Below are 6,555 nucleotides of genomic sequence, written 5' to 3'. Positions count from 1 at the left end.
CTCACCAAAAATCAATTCTCCATTCCAAGAGCAAAGTATATAGAGATTCGACATCACTTTATTAGAGCACTATGTTCAAAATAGACGTTTGAATTCAATTTGCTGACTGTTAATCAACTGGAAGTGTGATATATTCACAAAGCCTTTGAAGAAAAATCAATTTGAATCTATACGTTTCCGCACTCCAACATTTTGAGGCATGAGGATATCAAAGTCTAAAGACTTTCTGCATCGTACTTACAAGACTTTATCCGAAAGATAGTCTTGGCACGACTGCGTCGGTAAGTCTTTCTCTCTAATCTTATCTTGAAAGGTACGATGCGTCAGACTTGTGTTTAAATTGTTGCTATATTTAATTGACGAAAATATTGCATCGTTTCATTTTCAAAAAGGAAGTTATTTTTGAAATGGTTATTTTTAAGTGAAAAGACGTTATTTTTGAAAAGGGGCATCTTTTATTTCCTTTGTGACGGTTCGTTTATCTCTCTTTTAACCGATCGTGCACCGTCGATTCCTCTTCACTTTACTCTCAAAAACCCTAGAGCATCGATCCTCCATTCCCGTTTGTCTTCTTCGTTTAATCTTAAAAAGTTGTCATCTTTCCGGGAAAGTCAAGCGAATCTTCCAAAACTCGGAAAGATGTCATCTTCAAGAGAGTGCCCGAGAATCGCAAAGGTGGGACCACGGCGAATGAGTAGAGGGGCCTACGCACTTTGATCTTACTGAAGGAAAGGCTGACTCCCAAAACAGCAAGCGAATGTTCCCCACAACATTCTCGGCGGCCATTCTCCTCCATCTAGTCCTCAGAGCGTTGATCATCAACAATGAAGGAAATCATCGAGGATGCGACCAGTAAGAGTTCAAAAGCTATTTTTTATTTACAAGCTATCGTGCCTTAAAAGTAATTTATTACTCCTTTGAACTATATTTGATGATTTCTTAAAGACAAAGGATATAGGAATGAATATATCTTTCTGCGAAAAAATGGAAAGTTTGGGAATTGCTCGAAGGGGTGGCTAAGGAAACCCTTGCAAATATCCTAAGTGATCCTCGTGGATCGGCCGAATCCTGTGATGGAAATGATGATGACACAATGCGTATGACCCTATTTCAACCGAAAATGGGTATTGCGACTCGAAATTCAAGGAAAATGGGGAGATTTGTTTAGATCAAAGGAACAAAAGGATCCGTACTCGAAATTGCTTAAGCGTAGGGTAATAAACCACACACAGGAGTGTGGATTTTGATTTTACGGATCTTTGTGAATGTACGAACTTGAGGAAAAATTCAATCATCTTCAACTTGAAAAGTTACATTACGACAATACACGGAGCTTATCTTGAATTAACTGCATATTTCTATTCAAATCTGCTTTTGGATCAGATGATTCTCTTCAGCGTTAAAGACCAAAGGAATTATGTTGTGGATATGAATATCTTTGGCAGTAGATGTGTTAGGAGTTGAAGGAAGATATCCAACCAATTAAATTTCCATTGCTCGAGCCACACTTGAGCGGTGAAGGACAAAAACAGTCAAATCACCTATTTAAGGATGATGCATTCAGCTTTCTTACTTCCTAGGGTGTGATTTCTATTCTTATCGTAGGAAATCAACTTCCAAGGAGCGGTATTTCAAGTTAGGAAGCCACCAGTGATCTGTCACCATTCTCTTTGGAAAAAGGTTTTCTCTCCCCTCTGCAGATGTTTCACATGTATAGAGCAATGATGAAGGACAGAGTCAACTCCCTTACCCAAGCCTTGTTACGAAGTTATTGTACATAAGATATTCAGCCTCCACCAATCTTTTGTGTTCGACCATCGATCATATGGTGGTAGGATGAAAATGGTGACCAAAATGCGTCCTCGAAGGAACTGAGCAAGGAGTTGGAGAAATTCAAGGAGAGGACTCCTTCAAAATCTCATCAAATCTCTGCGCCTAAAAAGAAAAGGGAAGGAGCCCATGGTTGCTCCATCCAAGAGAAGAAGAGCTCTCCTCGTTGAGGATGAAGATGATGAGGAAGACATCACCATCTCGCATTGGCTTTGAAAGAATTTAAGTCGTCACCCATTCCACAGAAGAATCGGAACAAATGACGAAAGAAGCGGAGGAGAAGGAAGAAGAAGAAATAGAAGTTGAAAAGAACAGAGGAGGAAAGACTCAGAAGAAGAAAAGAAGAGAAGGAGAGAACACGAGGAACACTCTCCTCCACACGAAGGCATGAAAACGGGGAGATAAGGAGAAAGGAGTGAAGTGTTCATATCTGATGCAAGTGAAGGTTAGTCGCTCACCCGCCCACAGGAGGATGTTTATGCCTCTCAATTTCCAGAGGAAGGTCATGAAGTTTCATCGCCAAACCTGCGAGATTATCTGATCTACCATCGTTTGCATTTACTCCATCGAATCGAGCCAAACAAGTACTCGAGCTGATAATGGAGCAGATTTTCGCAGAATCATGGATATTCTCTTGGAGATGCGAGGTCAAATTTATGCCTTGGGATCGAAGTTCAAAGCTTGAAGAATGAAGGTCAAGCTTCTTCCTGTTCATTGAATGATAAAATGCAAGCCCTCTCTGTTCAGATCAGGCCAATGCCAAGAGTGAGGAGATTGCACGGACTAAAGGAAGATTTTAAAAGTGGAAGGCATCGTTCGATCTATGGAAGATTTCCACTTGTCCGCGTTCCCAAGCAATCTTGACTTCATCTCATCCTTTTTAATGATGACAAAAGGGGGAGAGATGCAAGATTTGAGCAACTTTCAAACCTTCAATCATTAAACTTTTAAGCTGTTTGTTGGATTATTTTTTAAACTCTGTTTGACTTTGACTTTGTTTTGTGTCCGGATGAAACCGAACTAGACTTGGACTTGACTGCTTCTATTAAACTAGTATTGATATCTTATGGATGGCTTTATCATATACTAGACTAACCTATTTTGTGGTTGCATTTAGTGTTATTCTTTTAGCCATTTATCTCTATAAGATATGCATATGTGTTTGAGAAATGTTTGCGGTGTCAAAGTTATCCAAATCTATGAAAGTTTTGTCACCATCAAAAGGGGAGATTGTTGGAGAAATCTTCTTGAAGTGTTTTGAAGTTGACAAAACGTTTCTATCGATCTAGTTTGAAGGCACAGTACTCATTATTTAAAGTCCGAAGACCTCAGGACAGCCAAACTCAAGACTCAAAGTCTATCCTCATTGACAATCTCTAATCCGTTGAAGAAAGGCTATCCTAAGTGAATGTTTCGTTAAGGATTTAACCTTATCATCCGGAGAAGATCTCGTGGCTGGAAAAACGTATAATGAATCCTTTGATTGATCGAGATTGATTCGTGAAGAAGAATTCGATGATTGTCTAAATATTATTGGAAGGTTCTACTTATGGAAACCGAGATCCCGATTGTATGGGTGAACAAGGATTGATGCTATCAACACGTTCCTTTAATAGCTCGAACAATCTTCCTAAGTGATTCCGTCCAACGGGTAGATTGGAGGAATTCCTTTGGTAAGTGCCAACGGTATGATGGCATAAAGGAGTATATAAGGAAGACGTTCTTAGTTGTTCGGGTTGTGCGCGATAGAAGAATTCCAAAGTCTCGAAGCTCCTTTTGTTTAGACAATTCCTTTGAGCAAATACTTGTATACAAAAGAGAGTCTATATTTGTGAGAAACCTTGAGGAGGTGTGAAAGAACATCTACACCTTGGAATCAAGGCAAAGTTGTGCTGTAACCTCTTTTGATCATAGTGAAATCCAGCCGGTGGGGCAGTCGGTGGAAAGAGTGGACGTAGGATTGGAATAAGCTGACCACTATAAATCATGTGTTCAATTTTCTCTTCCTCACTCTCTCTACCTCGATCGTATTTCATTTTGTTAATCAAGAGAATTTCCTTTCTATCGTTTGCCAAGAATAGCTTCCGTATCTCGACAAATTGTTTGTGCACCTATTCACCCCCTCTAGGTGTTTATACTAGCTATCCTAGTGTTTGGTCGCGGTTTGTTTCTTGGACTAAAATCCCTCTAGCGTTAGTTTTGAAGGAGATGGTCACCGTGGCCGGTCAATACTTGGAAGCGAATCGATTTACGAGAGCAAATAAGAGGGAGGGCGTTACTAGTCACTCGGGTAAGATCCAACACCATTCACCTCACAGTTATGTCCATGTCCCAGTCCAAAACCCATTCCACTGAGTTGCCCAAGACTTGACGAATTAATCTATGGAGTTGCTGCAACAATTTAAGGAGAAAATTGATTTCGGATTGGATATGGACCACTAAAATTATATTGTGAAAAAATGAATAAAAACTTATTAATTAAGTCAATTTGAGTTGGATGGGCTATTTTTGACCCAACTTACCCATTTAATGGGTCTACTCAGTTCAATTCATTAAATTGAGAAAACTTTGAAAAGTTTTCATGTGATTTTATGCAGATTTAGCCAAATTTTGACTGAGTATAGTATTTCCATTGATGTCCCGTTAACTCAATTATTAAACTTAAGGAAAGCCCGTGATAGTCAAATTGGGAAAAATATTTGCGTAAAGTTTTTACAAATTTGACCAAACTTTGATTGGACATAACTTTTCCGTCCGACATCTCATCTCATCGACTACGTTGCGAAAAGCTAGTGACTTCAATTATCAAATTTAATTTCATGGAAGTAGATTTTAAAAATTTTCAATTTCATATCGCTGAATATTTTAAACAAAGGTATTATTGATATACTGATTATGTTCCTTAAAACATAATTTTTTTTTCAATTTCTATTTAATTTGTTTAAGATAATATAGGTTTTGAGGTAAAAGAAGTGCCGGTCATGATTTTTATAATATATCAACGTCAAGCTTTTAGAAGGATCTACTTTATTTAAAATATTTATCGTATAGTTTAAAGTGAATTGAACAAATTGCGACAATTTCCGTGTTTGATTACTTGAAAAATGGCATTAAGGATACTATTTGACCAAAAACAAAGAAGAAGCAGCATTATTTAGGAAAAAAATTAACGAGACTATAATTATGGAGACCATCTATACTTTTAAACTGGTGAACATATAGATTATAAGCTTCGCATTGAGTTACTACTGAATTTTTTTAATATAACTCAATCTTCCTAATACTATAGGATGAACTAATGGAAATAAATGTTTTTTAGTTTAATCAAGAGTCAATACCATTAAAAAATTCAGTTTTCATTATTGAAGTAATTTTGATTTAGATAATCCAGTTTTCAGTCCTATTTCAAAATTTTACATCGTAGTATCATCTTCAATTTATTAACAAAGATAAAGCGTACATGCAATCGGACATTCGATATGTTACGGCAAAAGAAGTCACTAATCACTCAAGACCTTAAACACTCCCTTACCAATGTATTTTACATCCCACAGCTTTGGGAAATTACTGACACTGATGATATTTCAAGCCAACGTGAAACGAACGAGGCTAATCTATGAAGGCCTCATGCAGTAACAGCTCATGAGAGGTAGAGTTAGGTCTAATATAGATTATTCACAAAACGCATGTCTTCCAAATAAATCTATTTTGCCCCCATGAGTCCCATAATAGGACAAAGCAAATATCTAGTTTCCTAGATACTCAAAAATACCAGCCAATTATAGCCTAATCCAAGATTGACTCACATTCAAAGATAGGTCAAATAACATATCAAGTTCCAATCTCAAAACCGATAATGCCAACCATAAATAGGCATCAGATCCAGGAATTTGCCCAAATTATAAATCTAATTTGTGCCTTACTCTATTTCAGCTTGAGGGGATAAATCGACCTCCAGTGCCACGTCTGTTGACAGGTCATCATCCCCTTTCAAGGTCGCATTTTTTTGAGGTCTCTACTTGGAAAACAAATTTAGAAGCGCGATAAATCCTTTTAGAGATCCAGCTGTCATACACAATCTTAATCACATCGATCTCTCTCAGGTACAAGTATAAATAGGGCCTGCTTCTTTTCAAATGCCACACGGTTCGAACGCATACCGGCGAATTCTCTCCCCTTCTGGTCAATCCTGAAAAGCTGCCGTTTGCTCCTTACCTTTAATTTGCAGAAATGGCAGATCAGACCATTGGGAGCAAAGGAGACAGTGAAGTTGTCTTGAAATAAAAGACAATTCCAGAACCAAGCAAGAGATCAAAGGCATTATGTTCTCTTTTCCCTGTGTTCAAAAGTTACTTTCGTTAATGGAGACTCTTTTTCCCCCAAACCCCTTCTCGTCTCCTTTTTGTTTTTTACTTTCTTTTTCGCGTGTTCACTTAAAATATAAATGTTCATCAAGAATCTTTTGAGGTGCACATATTGTGCTGCACTGCCATGGCAGTAGACTCCTCAAACTTATAATAATATGCAGAGAATTTAGGACTTTCTCTACGAAAAGGTTTGATCCCAAATTTCTCAAAATGTTGCAGTTGATCGCAGGAGTCTTTGGGACGTATTCTTGATATTCGCCGGTTGCGGGTCGGTGGCGGTGAACTTGGACAACGAAAAGGTGCGGTGACGCTGGGATATCGATGGTGTGGGGTTTGGCGGTGATGGTGTTGGTGTACT

This window comes from Eucalyptus grandis, chromosome 3, assembly GCF_016545825.1.
Source record: "Eucalyptus grandis isolate ANBG69807.140 chromosome 3, ASM1654582v1, whole genome shotgun sequence".
In the NCBI taxonomy this organism is placed as follows: domain Eukaryota; kingdom Viridiplantae; phylum Streptophyta; class Magnoliopsida; order Myrtales; family Myrtaceae; genus Eucalyptus; species Eucalyptus grandis.
Note: the sequence above shows the minus strand (reverse complement) of the source record.